Source organism: Festucalex cinctus, chromosome 10 (genome assembly GCF_051991245.1).
Source record: "Festucalex cinctus isolate MCC-2025b chromosome 10, RoL_Fcin_1.0, whole genome shotgun sequence".
NCBI classification, from domain to species: domain Eukaryota; kingdom Metazoa; phylum Chordata; class Actinopteri; order Syngnathiformes; family Syngnathidae; genus Festucalex; species Festucalex cinctus.
In genome coordinates this window covers 15,285,783-15,305,410 of record NC_135420.1, presented here as the reverse complement: position 1 = coordinate 15,305,410, position 19,628 = coordinate 15,285,783, and the positions used below count along the sequence as shown (strand labels likewise).

Genomic DNA, 19,628 nt, shown 5'->3' with positions numbered 1-19,628 from the left:
TTTTGTTGTTGAATGTACGGTATGTTTGTGAGCTAATTGTATGATAATCTAAGGTTGTTTCATGTATCAATAGCAAAGGGCAAAAAAAATTATAAAGAAGATGAAGAAAACGTTCCATCTGAGTTGATCATCAACATTCCTGCTGTTGCCCCTTTTTGAGTTAAGGCAAGTATTAGACAGAACGTCAAATAACTCGACATTGTTGGGCGTACTGAGCCCCACAATTTTCAAAAGCACATTCACCAAACCCTTCATAATTGAAAAGTTAAAAATGTTAAAATGATCCTTGTACAGTACACAAGAGTGTAATGCCTCTATTGTCATTATGTACTATGAGAAAATGTGCTTTAAATCAGAATAAATCAAAGGTTAACCAGCTTTAGACCTTTAATTGTATATGTTGGAGCATATAAGAAGCATTACATTTCAACAGGGGTTTTTCAATGTGATTCTTGTTTAACCTCAAATGTGCAAGCTGATCTAACCCATAATCAGACAGGATCTAATGTAACAGTTGTACAAAACTTCCAAAATAATAACGTGCATGATTTTGTATCATTTGTTTATATAGGGAAACCAAATATTTCCCCACAACCAATCCAGGGTCAGGGTGTACCCCACCCCTTGTCCAAAGTCTGCTGGGATATTAGATCCAATTCACCTGCGACCTTGAACAGTATTTGCCATATAAAAAAAAGAAAAAAAGATGGTAGCTCTCAGTGTTGCAATTGTACACCACTGCAAATTGTAACCACATTATAAAATGAATGTCTGACAGTGTCAATCAAAATGGAACAGTTATCTTTCTGCCTTGAATTGGATGTCATTAGACTTTGCTTGTGTACTTAATGTTGTGGTCAGTGAGTGTAAGATCAAATACTGCGTGCAGATCTGTGAATGTCCTCTGACTTGCCAACCTCACTTTTGTTGCAATCTCCCTTGGAGAGCTTTGTGATTTGCGGGGGATGTTGACACCATCCATCAGATACCGCTGTCCATTCAGTCCTCAGTGGAGCCTGTCATAGAGGTCTCTATCCAGACCTGAGATGCGGTCCATCTTCAGCCCGACAGCAATCCTCCCTTTGCGACTGAAAACGTGGATAAGTTCGGGATTTATAGCCGACCTGCAACAGGCCCAAACTCCTCCTAAGGGAGCACATAAAACACTGAAGTAAACACAGTGCGAGCAGTAACACACATTTGTCTTTTATGGTTCAATGTACCAATAATGATGTTTGATTTTCCATTATGTTTCAATGAGAGGTGGGATAAATCAAACCCGGTGCCTTCATGTCCTGACCCATTGCTCTGCCACCCTGGTGATGCTAACTTTTCCTATTCCATGTAATGGGATTAGACATCTTGAAAAATATACTTTAGTTACGCCAGGGCCCCAAGGTGCTAATTAGCTCTACCTAGTGAGCAATATCATCATCATAAAACGGATGCAGAAAGCTTATCTGTATGCGGAGCTGCTGCTTTTTATACCAGAAAGGACCCAACACTGGGCAAAAAAGCTCCTCGGCTGTAAAAAACATGCCAGCTATGTCACTTATACATCCTCTATATACAGTAAAACCTCTGTAAAAAGGAGCATGTGCATATTTAAATAAGGGCACATGTGGCTTGCATTGACAGCGCTTCATTAAAAGACTGAAATATTTCCGATTCATTCGCTACGATCCCCAGTGTCGTATTTATTGGTTTTCCCTGGCAGTACCTTGGAACATTAATAAAGCACTACAATATCATTCATCGTGTGCGATAATTAGGCAGCCCATCCCTAAGAAGATATATATGACACATAAATTAGATCAATAAGGTATGTATGAGTTTAACATCTAAAAGCTCGAGCTCTAAACATGTCAAAATACCTTAGTCCAGCAAGAAAGGGAACAAAGTTATATCTGAAATCAATGGATACGTGTTTCCATCTCTTACTTTTCATTTTGCTTATTATCAGTGTAATATGATAATGGTATAATAAACCATCTGTTTTCCATATCATTTCTTCTTAGTGGGTCTCAGGTGAGATGGAGCTGACTACTGCTTGCCAGACATCTGTTGAAGACAAATTTGACCCTTTAATTAATGACACCAGAGACAAAGACACATAACATACAAACATTTGCAAATGTAAACACATGCAGAAATGTACAGAAGTAAAATGTTGCACATTGATATTTATCTGTTTCGTTGTTACATTTAGAGCTGTCAAAATTAATCGATTAATCGACAAGTAATCATGATCAAATTAATTGACAACTATTTTAATAATCGAGTAGTCATTTGGAGCCATTTTTTATTTAATTGTCTAAATCCTCTGATTTCAGCAAAACAGTAATTGTTCGCAGATTTCTGTAAGTCCTAATGGACCTTCATCAGAAGGAAGGACAACGCCATTTCCAAAACAACACAAGAATTGATACTAGGAACTTTCATTATATGCTCATTGCCTTTACTTCAGGCCACCTCCAGGTAGCTGAGTCACGTCTGGCTTCCAAATGGGCTCCTATCAGCTACCGTGAAGTGGCGGAGGAGCCACTTAAACACAGATTGGGCCAAGAAACGGATCTCCTGTGAGAAGCATGTCTGGCTGTCTTCCTGTGTCATGCAGTGGTGCTGATGGGATGATAAAGGTTTTGCCAAGTGCTTTGTTCCTTTCCCGCGACACTCCTGATTGGGCCAGCGCTAGCGGGAGACAACAACGTGGATGTAAAAGGACCTTTAGGATAATTATGGCAAGCTGCTGACCCCCGTTCCCAGATCAAATTTCTTCAGGGGTTTCTGGCCAAAAACAAACCACCCAATCAGGAACAAAAACTCTTGCCACTCCTTTACATTTGAAGACGTTTAGTTTCCCTCAGTCTTATTTACTTATCAGCTTCCGCCGTTTGCTAGATGTTTCACATGACCTGCTTGTTTGCAATGATCGATTGGTATCTCACTGATCTGCTTACTTTATGACCAGTTGGATATTTTATTTGTATTTTTTTTTACATAGCAATTAAATTAAAAGATGGAGTTCAAAATGTCCAAAAGATCCAAGGCAAAGCTCTATTCATGAGGTCAAACACGCCATGGGTCATAATGAACGCATAGTTTTTTGGCAATGATGAATAGCTTTCCATTAGGGTACAGGCAAGAATAATAGCAAGCGTCAGCTGAACGAGCAGCAAAGGCATGATTCTAACAGAATGTCAAAGAAAGGTTTGTTTAGGAGCTGGATGTATCTGCGCCATGTCAACGGACAGTTTCGCATGTCAGCACTGTTGTGTACTTAAACCTTTTTACGTTTCTGAAAGATGAGCCAGATGAGCAATAACCCAGACCACATACTTGAGTGTATGTTGTTTCATGTGAAACCCCTAACTGAGGCCATATGATATAAAACTCGGCTGGCACTCAATAAAGCTCTGCCAAGGTTGAACTGTCAAAAATAACAACATAATGTTTGCTTGTTTGTCCATACAAATTGTGGCAAACTGCAATTAGCATTCTGCACTCAGAAAAGAACATGACAGGGGATCGATATGAACGCCATTTAATTTAAAGCTGCACTCAAAATCCAGGACAGGTATCAGTGTCTTTTTATGTACAGACTTCCTCTGAAAATTTAATGGGCTCTTTCTCAGTATATCTGCCTCACAAAGTTTTCATAGATATCCCGTGTGCAGGATACTCACCTTGATGCCTGATCGACAATGTTACAAGGGAGGTGGATTAGTGAGGGCTACTAAAACACCGGGATCTACATGCACTTCCAACCTCAGACATATAAATTTGACTGAATAAATAACGTTACTATTAGCTTTAACTCCCATTCATACACTAAACCCGATCACACTTGGGTAGCATAATGTGTCAAACAAAGTCAAAGTGCACGCACATGAAACATCGAAAAGACACAAAACTTATACATGTATGATTTATTGAATAATCCATATTCCAAATTACTTGAAAAATTAAAATGGTCAAAACTCAAGCTATGGTTGCAGTAAGTTGCTTTTTCCATGTTACAGGAAAATAAGTTACTTCAGATGAGAAAGATTTGGAAAATTCAGACGCCAATCCATCAATAGCAGGTGTGTGTTTTTTGTTTTTTTTTAAAGATTGATATCATATTTTACCGCCTTGGGCATAATGGGTCCATCGCACATCATCTTCAGTGATAGTTTGAAGAGTATAAAAGGTGTGAGCAGATGCCTGTCAAAATCAGGATCTGTACAAGTTTGTGTTGACGCAACTTCAGTACAGAGATGAGATTAGGGGTCTTCTGTAAGTATGCCATTAAAACTCAACTGACTTTTTTAGATGGCACAGTAACTGACTGGTTAGCACATCTGCCTCATTGTGGTTTTGCAGAGGGCAATCTGGTTTCCTTCCATAGTCTAAAGACATGCATACTAAGTTAATTGGAAACTAAATTGTCCATAGGTGTGAATTGTTGTTTGTTCCAATGTGCTCTAGCTGGTAAGCAGCTGAAGGTGTACCCTGCCTCTCACCTGAAGTCAGCTGGAATAGACTCTAGCTCACCCTCAACCCTCATGAGAGAAATCTGTACCAATAATAGATGACTTTATTAATAATAGATTAAAAACTACCAGTAGTGGAAATGTATTTTCTCTTTCCTCAACTATCTTGTTCTTTCCAGATAAGATGTTTCCAATTCTCCTCCTCTGATAGTGTATTTGAAGTTTTAGCAGATAAACAGGTGATCCTTGATAGCACATTCAGGTCTGAAATTCTTTTGTATTTAGCTAAATAACTACTAAATGTTCTTAAAATGCCAAGCTTCCATTTCAAAAGCTTCCTGCAAGCTAAGCTGCCGTTCTTTTTTGGATATATCTTTCACCTCTTTTTTTCTTATTTGCTCTTATCTCATTTTATCGTCATGAGTTGTCGAGTTCTACATTAAATGAGCAACACCTGAGCGATGGATAAATTTCTGTTAGTATGTGTAATGGGATATATGTCCATCTCAGTGGTGCTCATGATTAGTCATCATAGCCAAAAGAGACCATGATTCTGTCCTTAATTGATATTGTTGATTGTATGTTAACTCATTCACTCCCAGCCATTTTCACACAAGCAATCCCGTTCGCTCCCGGCTGTTTTACTGGATTTTGACTGATTTTGCAAGAATATTGTGTTCTATTGCTAGCAAAAGAAAGATTAAAGTCTCTTCTTTCATCAGGAAAAAAAAGTAAGTTTCTCTCTGTTTCCGTTTTGCAGCAATTAGCATTAGAAGAGAGCTAAGTTTCATCAGTTTTCACAAATGCATTAAAATTTTAAGTAATTTAGTTTTTTTTTCCTACATGGCCCTGGTTAATCTCCTTTGCTCAGCTGCCGCCTGCTGGCTGTTTGTGTAATAACTACCATTTCTGCAACCGTTCTTTGCAGTTGAGAGGCTGCATGAAAGCCTTCTGTATGCTCTAACATAAAAAAAAAAACACACACACAAAAAAAACAAAAAAAAACATATAAATACGTCTTTGGGACACTTAAAACATAAAAAAACGTATTTATACGTTTTTGGGAGCAAATGAGTTAAGGATTAAATAACGGGAATCAGAGAGGATCAATCCAAACACGGTTATTCTAAAACGCAGCAAAGGCATCATTCTCCTTTGATAAGTAGTTTTAAATTTACAGTAGCAAGAGAACTGAATAATGTTACAGAAAACATTTCTTGATCGCGCTGTATAATGTTCAGACTGTGTGGGCAGGGTATTTAGTTATGAAAGCTAATCTAATTTCAATGTTATGTATGAAAAAAGGTTAGAGAAATGCAGAGATCTCTGGGCAACGATAAACACCTTTTGTTCAAAAAGAAAAAGTGTTTGATCTCGCATTGGACAAACAACCTTCCCTTGTGGCATATTTTTTATTTCTTTCTCATTATATTCATGTTTTCTGTGTGAAGTAAAGAAGAAAATTTGAAAGATATTAAGGTGTGATTTGTGATCTTGACTAAATAATATATCAATAGGATGTAACACAGAAACAACCGTCACTATTTCACCACTTGATATCATTTATGTAAAATGTGTGCTGTTCGCCGAAGATGCACTGTAAAACTGTTGCTCTAAATTTAAAGCGCTTCTGCTCTCTTACGTAAATATTTGAAGCAGAACAGATGGGTCCGAATCCAAAGGTCATGTTGTCGTATCACAAATGGACTTACAGTGCGGACATATGTGGCAGCTCTTAAGGGATTATGAGTCATTTTGTCTGTGGTGGCATCGCAGCGTCAGCCTTGCTTGTAATCCACAGCGCTCGGCCTTCACGCAGCACCTTGTCTGCGCATATTAACACACACACGCACACACTTTTCTCTTCTCTAGAGGAGGATTCATCTATTCTCCAGTACCTGACTCAGAAAGCAAATGCATAATGGATAATTGGACGACAGGCTTACATGGAACCATTCCTTTGTGATGCTCCGGTTAACTTTGAGATATTTTTAATATTTTGCTCACCCTGGTTGTTAAGGAACATGTCCTCTCTGTCTTTTTCTTTTTCTCTCAGTATTCATTTCTAAGTAAACCATCGTAAACAACACAACACAACACATTAACATATACAAGGCATTTATGGGGTGCCAAAGTCTGCTGGGATTGGATCCACACAAACTTGAACACAATAAGATAGTGGTGATAAAGGGTTCGAGGAAAGGAAACTGTTGGGGTTCATTACCTGAATGTTAAGAACCACTGCAATAAGCGGTATAGCCTATACTAGAATGATATGACACTAAAGATTCAAAATGTATCTTATCATTAGGGATGTCACGATAAGGGCAATATCGTGATATCGTGATATTAAAACTGCCACAATATCGTCGTCGTCATGTTCACAATATTTAAAAGGAACACATCTGTTTAAAAAAAGTCAGGTTGATTTCCATTTGTGCAGATCTAGCACCCTCTAGTGGCTATTTTATGAGTGCAATTTAATTTTCATTAGGGATGTTTTGGCCTTCTATGTTTAAAATCTGTTCTAATTGTCAGATGAAGGGGAACCTAATTTGCTTGTGAAGCAATCAATGTGTGCTTGCATTCGCAAGTAAATGCCTCAATATTGTTATTTGAGATTGTAGGTGCTTTATATGCATTGCTGTTATGTACAAAAGCACAATATTGTGCTTTTTTTTTTAGTATGAGCCTTCTTTTTTACAATATTGTGATATTTTTTACATCGCCAATGCACCCACAATGTGATAATTATCGTATCGTGACCTTCATATCGTGATAATATCGTATCGTGATGTTTGGATATCGTTACATCCCTACTTATCATATGCATGACCTGCTACTAAGAAAGTGCCCAAATCCTGAGATAATTCAAAAATGTATCTAAAAACAACTAACATTCTACTTCCACAAATAATACAGAATAGCACGCCCTGAAAATTAGTTTTTCCTTGTAATTAATCATATTGTTATTACTCAAATGTGTTGGTTAATGTATGCTGATTAACTGTTCTCACACTAACTATGCGCAAATAATTACAACATAAATCTTCTGTTTGTGACCCCCTCATAAAACACAATGACGCCTTTCAGCAGAAAGGAATATATCTCATTGTGGAATATTACTTGTGGGAACCAAGAATTAGTGACTAATTGATGTGGTAAAATGAGAGTTTACTCGCTCCTGAACCGCAAACAATAAAGAGCCTGGATGGCCTTTTAGAAAACAAATATGCAAAGGCTCCTTTGGGAGCGAATTGTTAGCGTGCGAGAATCCATCCCAGGTATACCAGAAGATAGAGGTCTGCTAAGGCTCTTTTGCATTCCCCTAACACAGTGTAGGACCCCCTGGAGAACTGCAGAGGTCATAAGAAGCTATAAATGATTTTGGAAGCACCGCAGGTCTTTGAAGGAAATGGCTATTGTGTATGAGATGAACACAAATACGTTTGGAGCCTCAAGACTGTGGATTACACAGCAGACAATACCGAGGTGATAGGCTGAAGAAATAGAAAAGAAGGGAAGCGGACGGCTTTCAGAATGGAATAAATGGAAGTTACTTTTGGTTTCATTCACAGATGAGGACTTTTTAAGACCATGGATCAAATGTAATATTAGGATTATAACTGAATTTAGAAAAAAAAAAAAGAAACAAAAAAAAAGAGTCAATGGTCCCCTAGAAAAGGCTTTTGTTCGGTGACGCGCATGCGCAGAAGATCCCGCCATCTTGGATCGCTAGCTAATACTAATACTTTACCTCAGAGAAAATAATATAACAGCTGTTTATTCATTTTGGGAGTGAATGGAGTTGTCAGAAAGCTGGTTTGTAATCTATTAATAAAGTTTGACTGACCTATCTGACAGTTTTTGACATTCCCTTTAGCGCAGCACCATCTAATGGATGCATAATGTAACCCCAGCCTCTACTGTAGCACCTTATATATGGAAAAAGTTTTAAAATATGTCATTCATTGAAGGTGCGCCTTATCGTCGTGAAAATACGGTACTTTACTACTCCTTTATTAGTGTTGCTTTACTATTATTTAATTAATTTTTTAATGACCATTTTTTAATGTTATATTATTATTGATATAATTTTCACATTCTCCCAGTACCTGTGTTGGTTTTCTCTGTGTATTCCAGTTTCCGTATTTCAGTGAATTGACTCTACAATGGTAATAGGTGTGACTGTGAGTGTGAATGGTTATTCTTCTTTGTCTGATCACCTGCGATTGGCTGGTAATCAGTTCAGGATGTATCCCGCCGAAGGCCCAACGACCGTTTTGAGAGGCTCCAACATGTTCGTGACCTGGATGGTTCAGAAAATGGATGGATGGACTTTTAACAGCATGTTGAATATGTTTAAGAAAACCTTTCACAGCCTTTCACCCCCAGTCCAACCAACCTAATTTGGTAACTCAGATTTCCAACTTGTGCATCTAATCGTACACATATTTCATTCATGTAATGATATGCAATAAGAGCTAAATCCCCCTGTGTCAGCAGTTCCAGCATAGATGGTCCAAACAGAGCATCGTGTAACTGAATAGATAAGCACTATTTGCTACTAGATACCATAATGAGTGTCTAAATTTAGGCCTCTGGAAAATACATGTTTAAACCCTCTGTGCATTTTGTCCGACTTAATTACACAGAATGCAGTGCCCTACTTCGATGTGCACACTTGGGTAGGGGACTAAAAATCAAGCAGTCATTTTAATACCCTCCTAATTTGCAGAAAAAGGGGGAAAAAAAAGAAGGAAAAACTCATGTGTGGTAAATATCCAAAGAAGAACAAAACACAATGCAAGAAAAGCTAATTCCCATTCACTTCGTTGTTTTCTAATAAAGCACATTCTCCCTCGTTTATCTTGACTGTCCATTTGTCTTGCCTGGGCCGTCAATCTTATGAGGCGGCACCATGCAAAGTTAAAAGCAACACTGATGAGTGAAGCTCACCACTGGTTTGTGGTAACGTTGGTTCATGCTAAGCCAAGACCGCAGCTCTAGTGGATGATACATTATAGTCCGCGCTAACTTGCCCTTGTTTAAGGGCATGCCAGTATGAGGTCTGCTATCATATATTTTGAAGCTTATCCATCTTGGGAAACTCAAACCGAGGTGTATTATGCGATTGTGTCATATAATCCAGTGTGTGACAGCATACAGTATACGGGAGACCATATCAGCAATAACTGAAGAGACAGAATGCTATCTTGACAGCTTGTCCATAAATATAGTTTATCACATCCACGCATAATAAAATGAATTATTTGCTCTTTTCCTGGACTGCACATGAATAATAAAAAGCATATTTAGATCTACCGTTAGAAGCGCCTGTTTTTTCCCCTCCCTTCTGAGAGACTGATTTAGATTTTGCCCTGCGTTATGCTCACATTTATTATCTGATATTCAATTTCTTTACACTGCCTTTGTAAATAAAACCAAATGCATAAAAAAAGAGGGGGTTTGTAGTATGCTTGACATTACAAAGAATTATTAAGGCCACGTTGAAGAATAAAGAAAGTCCTCAAAATAATGTCATAGAATTTAGAGAATGGAGTTGTCAATTTGAGAAGAAAGTAGAAGTATTCAAAGACTGAAGTTAAGTGGAGACGAAGACTGATTATGTCTATGTGTGAATCGTGACAATTTTCCACTCAGGTATAATATAACCTTGCTCCGAATTTACAACTTCCTTTTCAGGATGACGTAAAAAAAAAAAAAAAAGTGTTTAATGTTTTTGTTTGTTTGTTTGTTTTAGGTTTGGTCCTTCAGACATGTGGGTCATTTATGCCAAATCACCCAGTAGGTTTAACTGAGCAGAATTTGATTTGAATGAAACTTGTTGACAGTGATAGCATTAACACAAAATCTAACATTTTACTCAATCGGGGCAGAGTTTTAGGTGCAAAGACCAATTTCGACATTTAAGGCAAAAATTGGTGTGGCCATCTTCATTTCAGGAACTACTGGGTCAATCGTGACCAAACAGGGATCGTTGGATAGGGAATTCAACGCCAATTCTGCAGTCGTTTACAAGATCAGTGCATATTTTAGTAACCTTTTGTTTTAGTTGAGCTTGAAATGGACCTTGTGGATCACATGACCTTAATTAACAAACTATTTCCTGAAATGCAATCTCTTACAGGTTCTCCAAAACATATAAATATTTCGTTTAGCAGCAATAAAGTATCAAAGTATCCATTACCTCAGATATTCAATATTCATTGATTAGTCATTGGATATTCATAGAAAGTTGATTATTCTTTGGATGTGGACTCCTTGTTGAAAATACCAGTTTTGTTTGATTGATTCTGGATTTGCTGAGAAATAAGGCCACTCCCCTTCTGGCCGTACCGCCCAAACCCCTGCACCGATTGACCTAAAATTTGACATTTAGTGTTGTGCCATAACTATCAACAAGCACACCGAGTTTCATTAAAATCCAAATCTGTTTGGTTCATATTTTCAGTTTTAGGGTGGCATAGAACGACCCATTTAATTATCATCAATAATCAACATAAATAGTATGGTCTTCCCTTGCGTACTTTAACATATCACACAATCATTGTTTAAACTGTTCTCTTACCTCTTTTAGCAGTTATAAATAAAGTTGTATAACATTATTTTGTGATATACAAAGTTCATCCAAGAGGGCCCGAGGTTTATTTTATTTATTTATTTATTTATTTATGTATTTATTTTTAATCAAACCTGCTAAATTCATCGTGACTGTTATATTAGTGGGTCTTCACAATGTTGGTGGCGAAAAACTGAGGAAGATGTAGTGGAATGTAAAACAAAATAATCCATCATATAACTTCAACGCATTGTCAGAGTTGGGCTCTTGTCCCGTTTCCCTTTTGTTCCTGTTGGAAAATGTTCCAACATTAGCATTCTATAAGCAACAAGAGCTGACTGAATTCATAAAAGAATGTTCCAACTCCTTCAGCCGCATGCAGCAAACTTAAATCCCAAAGTGTTTCTCTGGGGAAGCCATTTAAGTGAGTAGCACGAAGAAGAAAGCGACCGAATCCGCAAAGAAAAGCAAGCCCATTTTGACGGAGACTGTTCTCTAATATCTGCTTGAGTGTGATAAATCTGCATTTTGAGTTTCGCACTCCACTCGATCGCTTCCCCCGATGACTAATGCGTTGCTGGGACAGAAGCTTTGCAATGTGTGGTGAGATCTCACAGGCCCATTGTGGCTCTCACATGCTGGACATCCCCATTGAGACAGTAAAGAATAGGTGGTCACTAGGTGTGGACACAATGAAACCGAACTCAGGGACTGGAACAATTGCAGGAGCTGTCAAAGGGTGACAGAAACTGTAATTAATGATATTTTCTATTTTCACATAGGAGAATGGGCATCTGACAGAAGCGTTATTAATGAGTGCAGCCTTGTTGGGGGGAATAATGGTAGTTTATTAGAAGCAAGACAGATTTAACGGGTCTCCCTCAAACAAAAGGCTTAGACATGTTGAAAAATTGAGACAATCTGCCTCAAACATCCAATAGGAGCAATACCAAAATGTTTGTATTGTGATCACATTCTTTTATTTCCCAAGAAACCATCTGGTCGATGGTAAAGATGCCTTTTGGCTCCCAATCCTAGAACTGTTGAAAAGTTACGTGTTTATCTGCGCACAGATTCATATTTGTATATGAATATTATTAGGGATGTAACAATATGGGCAATATCGTGATATCGTGATATAAAAACTGCCACAATATCGTCGCCGTCATGTTCACAATATTTTAAAAGCAACACGTGTTAAAAAATAAAGTCATGTTGATTTCCATTTGTGCAGTTCTAGCACCCTCTAGTGGCTAGTTTATTAGTGCAATTTAATTTTCATTCGGAATGTTTTGGCTTTTTATGTTTAAAATCTATGCTAATGGTCAGGTGAAGGGGAACGTAATTTGCTTGTGAAGGGATCAATGTGTGCTTCCATTAGCAAATAAGTGCCTCATTATTGTTATTAGAGATTGTAGGTGGTTTATATGCATTGCTGTTCTGTACAAAAGTACAATATTGTGTTAATTTTAGTATGAGCTCTTCTTTTTTTTTTTTTTAATCGCCAACCCCCCGCAATATCGTGAGAATTATCGTATCGTGATCTTCATATCGTGATAATATCGTATCGTGATGTTTGGATATCGTTACATCCCTAAATATTATTGCGGTTGTAGTTTGCAGTAGTGTAGAACTGCACTGCTACATAGTGAAAGCTTTTTCTAACGGTGTAAATTGGCTACCTTATTCTACTACATGAGTCAATACTGCTCTTAAATTGTCAGTCAAAGCTGAGCATTATTATCTTCCTCAAGGCTTCTCATAACGCACTCTCTCAATATTATTATTATTGTAAAGTGTTCCGTTCTAATAGTCTGACACTGTTGAAGGTTTATTTTATTATGATTATTATTATTTTTTACTTTTTAGAAAATTTTACTAACCTGTGTCAAGAGTATGTGTAGGTAAATATATGTATATATATATATAGAAAGTGTGTGTAAGGCGAAAAGTTCGTCTTCCGAACATTTATTTCCCATAAGAAACCATTAAAATGAGAATAATTTTATCCACTTTAACTTTCCTAATTCAGTCTGTTTCAACATTTCTATAGACAGCTGATTTCCACTCTCTACATCTGTTCCATTATGCATGTGAATTGGATTGAGTTGGGTGTGTGACTTGACCTCTGCCCCTCAAATCCAGATCAAGAACAACAGCTTTATGAAAACAAGATTTCAAAACCCAAACAAATGCATGTACATGACATTACATTTTAGCTCGAAACATTTAGCCTTTTCTGTCGCTCAATTAAACTGCACCGAAATACAGCTGCCAAGTGACGCGACACAGCCGTGCGCTTTTGAAAAGACGTCTTCTGTGATTTCCAGAATTAGAGCAAAATCACCCGCCGAACCTTTTTTCAGTTCATGTAATTGATTCGCATCCAGCAAGTTTGACTGCATTATGTTTGTTTGAAAAGTTAAAAGAATTCACCTAATTTCTTCCCATGCAGGCAATACTTACCCAAATTAGAGTGGCCACTTCACGCTTTGTTGATGCATCCAAGTGAAGCAGGGCAGCCCAGCTGCAAAAGCTGATCAAAAGAAAGAGGGGGAATGAGATATTAGGATCAAGTACTTCAGCGAGAGACTCAGACAAAAACATAGAAAAAACATCATTTTTACACACTTCCTTGACTCATGCTTAGAAGTCAATGTCTCTGTTTGTCAAGCAGCTGTGTGCATCTATACATGACGTTAATTCCTACTTTAACCAGCATTATAAGGCAGTTCCCTTTTTTTCTTCCATTTGCATGCTGTTATTGGTAATATGCTAATGACATCCGCTCTGATTAGTGATTTTCTTCTAATCGTTATTCCACCGTGGCGTGGGCAATCATAGAGGTAGAGCTTGGAGATTTACAGCCGTAAGCTTCTTCTGACTGCTTTCCCTTTGAGTGGAATAATAACTAAACATTTCCATTCAAAGGATGGTTCACTGTACATTCCAATTCAGGGACGGAAGAAAGACTTTTGCGACCTAAAATGTTTTTGTCGTGCATGTCAGCGTCTGATTTTTATTTATTTTGGTTTTAAACATTTTGGCCAACATTCAAAGTAATAGTTTTCCTATTTTTTTAATCACTCAATTACAGGTTATTAAATCGTACCCATCTAATTTCATTAGCCTAATTATTAACCAGTGTTCCTAGCAATTTGTGACAAACCACTTACCGTAAATGGATTTTATCCCCCAGAAAGCATCACAGTTGAACCAAAGCCCATTCATATTCACTTTACCATTAGCTATATTTCAGCATTAATGAAAAACAATAACAAAACAGTAATCTATCTATCTATCCATCCATCCATCCATCCATCCATCAACTTCTTAACAAAGAATAAGCTGGCAAATCCAATTACAATCTAAATTATTACACTCCACAATTACAAAATCAGCATAATCGTTAAAAAAAAAAGAAAAAGATTATTATATTAATACTAATTTTGAGTTGTTTAAGTTGTTTAAATTGATATATTTGAACCTTTTTACATTTTTGCATAATTATAGCTTTTCAAACAATTTTATTTGTTCATGCTTTAAAAAAAAAAAAAAAATACGTTTAAACTTTTTCTTGTTTTGTACCAAATAATGAATAAATGATCATCCTAATCGTGTTTCAATTACCAAAACAATCATGATTAATATTTCTTCATAATCAAGCAGCCCTAATTGTACTTTTACCTAGTTGTAATGCGATTAGATCCCATAACAAAAGGGAACATTTGAAAAGAAAAAAAAATCTGTTGTGCGCAATTTTTATGCTGATTAACACTAAAATTGATCCCAAAATTGCAGTCATTTTTTTTTCTAGCGCGTTAAGTTTTTCCGCCACACTTTACCAACTATATGAGCAAAATTCCACTGAGTAGCTGTAGTAAGACTGTAGTAAGAAAAATTAACTACGATTGGACTCATCTACAGAGATGTGGCAACTTGTTTGTGCAGTCACAATTGAGAGTGTGGTGAGAGGTGTACCGTATTTTCACGACTATAAGGCGCACCTAAAAGCCTTCAATTTTTTTCAAAAGCTGACCATGCGCCTTATAATCCAGTGCGCCATATATGGATCAATATTGAGCCGCCACAGGTCTCGCTGTCAAGACGCTATCATGACCCTGCATGATCGGTGACGTGCATGCACAGAAGATCCCGCCATCTTGGATCGCTAGCTAATACTAATACTTTACCTCAGCGAAAATAATAAAACAGCTGTTTATTCATTCCCTTTAGCGCAGCACCATCTAATGGATGCATAGCATAAGCCCAGCCTCTACCGTAGCACCTTATATATGGAAAAAGTTTTAAAATATGTTATTCATTGAAGGTGCGCCTTATAATGCGGTGCGCCTTACACATGGAAAAAGTTTTAACATATGTCTTTCATTGAAGGTGCACCTTATAATGAGGTGCGCCTTATAGTGCGGAAAATACGGTATATAGCTCCCCATAAGTCCGTACTATCAATATCTGCAAACAGAAAGCGAGCAGAGTAGGAATTAAATGGAATTGTGCTGTTTTTTTCTGTTAATGTTGTAACCATGGGCATTTTATGATGTGTATTTATTTTTCAAACCTTGTAACTATTTCATCTTTGTGGTTTATTTACATGCATACACAATGATTTTTTATTTTTTATTTTTTTTAAAGAAACAGGGATCCGTTTTAGATTCTGCACCCAAAAATTAGTTAATTACAGCTGTCAGACCTAACTAAAAGAAAAAGTTGAAGCAGAGTTTCAACCATTTCTAAAACATAAATATCCTAGATGTCCAAATCTTGCGATGTTGTTTTATTGCTAGTCCACAGCTGAGATGTCTTTTTCTTCATGCTGTTTTTGACACTTGGTAAATAATTTGATCTGTATATTAGTCACGACCAGGGCTTGAAAAGAACAGCACTGACCCAAACCTTCAATCTGACCAGTCAAGTCATGGTTCTCAGCCGGTCGATACAGTGTGAGCACTTAAATTGGCAGCTTTTGACATCGCATACTGCTGCAGTGTGTAGTGCGTTTCCTGATTTACACCACTCCGTCTCCCAGGAATGCAGAATTGCAAAACACCATTGTAATATTGCAGCGCAAAAGCAGAATCTATTGGAGTCTCCTTATAAAGCCATATCACAACAGGGTGCAGTGACTGGAGGGAGTTTGCCCTGAAATGTAAGTGGAATCCCTCCCTAATTGGCAGCCAACTCATTTGGCACCGCTGCTATGACCAAATCATCTGCATGAACGGAACAGGCCATTGTCTTGGGAGAAAATGCAGGTAGCTAACAGGCAAATCACCAAAGGCGAGGCAGAGAGTGGAAGGGGGAAAGAAAAGGTTCAATGTGAAGCCATAAAACATTTACAAAGTAGTGTCAATTACAGCATATATTCCTAATATACTGTACGCCCCTGCCTTGTTTTACCAGAGCTCACATTTTATGAGGGCAGTAAAACGTGTGTTTCCAATGCAAGATTCAAGGGCCTTTTAATTGAGAATGCCATCTCAGGAATAGCATAGGGAGTGATCTAATGGAGCGTAGCCTTGTATGTTTTCACCTGGAGTGTGCTTTATGTACCGTTGCCTCACAGCGGGAACTTGGGCCAACCTGTCTACAGCTTCACTACTGAGATATGGACTGAAACGTGCGGGCGCTCGCAGCTCGTCGAGCGTCATTACAACTTCAGTGAATGCAAAGTCGCACAAATGACATCAATGTCATGAGGTATAATAAACATAAAAAAAGTTGGGAAAAGTCTTATTTGATAGATTATTTCTCTGTTTTCACATTATTTCATTTGATACCAATGAAAAGCCATCTTATTTCCTTTTTAAATTCTGCCCTATTTGAAAAGATCATTTGTAGGATGACCACCCTTGTGCCAAATCTTCCCTGCAGCTCATTCTGTTGCTCTTATCTGCTCTTGTTTTGTGTTCTTCGGTGGATTGAATGATTCAAGTCCTATCTGGGGCAAGGAAGACACAAGAAAAATTAATAAATTTGTTTTACAATTTCTTGTAAACAAATATGCATTCCTAAAAGCATGTCATTTGCTCATCGAGCACATACGACTGTGGGAAGACACATTGACAGGACACATTTTTATTTATTTTTTTAAATAGATTGGATAACATTTAAAACGGAAATTAACAAGCTTTCCAATGGCATAAAATGTATTGTTGCAACAGAGAAATGTCATCTAACAAACAATAGTTTAGGAATAACTATAAGTCACACCCTGCGTTCAGTAGTTATGTTCACGTTTAGAAGTGAGTGCCGAATGAACTCGAATCAGTTATTTTCTCGTACTTTTCGTATGCTTCATATTCCAATCAATGAAAAATCCAATTTGATCAAACTGGTAAATGGTCTCTCACTAATGTAGCCTTTTATCTCCACCTTATAGTGTCCAAAGCACTTTATAAGGCCTTATAAGTACTTCACTTTTTTGAAGACGTATCTGAGCATCAAAACGGAGTGTACATCAATGCGTTGAGCAGCGTTAACGTACGGAAATATTTCCTTTTTTTTTTAGTTTATGATAATTTATTTCAACTTGCAACTGGCCAATGCTAGAATCCAGGAAGTTTTAATCCTTGCTTTGTTCCAGTAAATCCGATTGTATCGTGTCATACCTGCTAGCTCGCTAGCTAGCACTAAGCTAACCTGTCAACTCCAGACATGTTAATCGTATTGTATGCTGCTGTGAGAGGGTAGTGAAGTAATAAAGATGAAGGCGTTGATACACTTTATAGCTGGGCTTTGATTTAATGTTCATTAGCCACATAATGTTTACAATGTGCGCACAATAACATACGTCACATATACGTGACATGAGTGTGGCACGGACGTCCGTGGATTGTGGCCATTTGACATTCCTTTGTGACGCAACAATGCTTATGACCCATTCTGAATGTAATCAGAAAATCCTACCATTCATTTTTAACAGTAAATTCGTATCTCTATTCGAGTCACCAACCTAGTTAAGATCCTTAATTTCCCTTAATATGACATGTATGTGTGATATATATTTATTAGTGTTGTTCCGATGCCGTTTTTTTGGCCCCCGATACCGATACCAATCTTTGCTGTCTCGGCCGATACCATACCGATACCTACGTTTTTTTTTTTTCCTCAACATGAAAAAGCTGTCCTGCCATTGGTTCAGAGCATTCAAGGGCCAATAGGATATCTTAGATTGGCATGCAGTGAACATGTCACATATCAGTGAATGTCATGCATGAGCAAGACACAAGATGCTGCATCCAAAATCCTATATTAGAGTTGGAATTAATGGTATCGGCATGTTACTTGTGAGTAGTCACCGATACCGATACCACTCTTTTAATGCAGTATCGGTGCCTCTGCCGATACCAGTATCGGTATCGGAACAACACTAATATTTATCTATTTGTATCTATCAAAATTCAAATTTGGACCAGTCTCTTACCCAAAGTCAGCCGCGATAGTGTCTGTACCCCGAATGAAGACAAGCAGTATAGAAAATAGATGATAATGAAAACTCGGGGAAAAACAGATAAAAAAAAAAAAAAGAAGTTGATCATGCCCCAACCTGTACGCCTCTGACAGATTCTCTTTTGCCAGTGAAAAGGGAAATGAAAATGTTGAAGATGCATCATGGTACAAGGGATGTGCAGTACTCACACTTTTGTTCCCATTTAAAAGAATAGTCAGTAAACTTGCTTTGATGCTTCCATCCATCCATCCATCCATCCATCCATTTTCTAAACCGCTTGTTCCTCACAGGGGTCGCGGGGGTGCTGGAGCCTATCTCAGCTGGCCATGGGCAGTAGGCAGGGTACACCCTGGACTGGTTGCCAGCCAATCGCAGTGCTTTGATGCTTTAATGAATACATCTTTGCAAGAAGTATGAAATGAAAATTCTGAAACTCAAGAAGGTGCACAAGTAAGAGGTGAAAGGTCCTAGAAATTACTATGTAGTGGGCTGATAAGTAATTACCATTAATTGTGTTTTAGTAATGTTTACGGAACAAGATGGTTCATGCCCTGTTTGACATTTCAAAGATGTCCAAAGGTATATTTTTCTATCCATTAATGTAAATCTTATTCCTGTGCAGTCACTTGAAGAAGCTTTGAGAGTCAAGGTCTTATTCAACTGCATATTGTATTTAATTATACTTGCACTTTTCATGTACATTTTGCTTTTGTAAATCAAAACAACTTAAAGTAGGCGTACAAGCAGCATTTAATTATCTGATATTACTGCCATGGTGCATGAAAAAAGGCCCTGAAGACATCACAACCTACACTGTTCTCAGTAACCTGTAAACAACGATGGGCTTCATTTATAATGGTTTGCCCGCGCAGAAAAAAAACGACCGTAAACTTGGTTGCTTTCACAAACAGATGTGGAAAGTGGTTGTTTCTGCGCCGTTCATTTTGCTCCATTATGGAATTAGTAACTGAAAATAGATGAATTTAGCACATGTAATGTTTTTATCAAATCTTAGACATAGCACGGTGAATTATTTTGCATCTTTAGACGTCTGCAAGGCAGGTGCAAACACCACACACAATGCAGTTCCAGATTTTCC

At 37.6% G+C, this 19,628-nt stretch overlaps 1 protein-coding gene across 1 annotated transcript in view; it reads right to left on the bottom strand.

Annotated features, from left to right (window-relative positions):
* adgrl2a (adhesion G protein-coupled receptor L2a) overlaps window positions 1-19,628 on the bottom strand; it is a 271,298-nt gene that overhangs the window by 170,256 nt on the left and 81,414 nt on the right. The window contains exons 3-6 of the mRNA XM_077534344.1: window positions 13,525-13,594; window positions 8,702-8,784; window positions 1,942-2,061; window positions 923-1,146 (exon numbers count right to left, since the gene is read on the bottom strand). The gene's annotated coding sequence lies outside the window, so the exon portion shown is untranslated. The remainder of the gene's footprint in view (window positions 1-922; window positions 1,147-1,941; window positions 2,062-8,701; window positions 8,785-13,524; window positions 13,595-19,628) is intronic.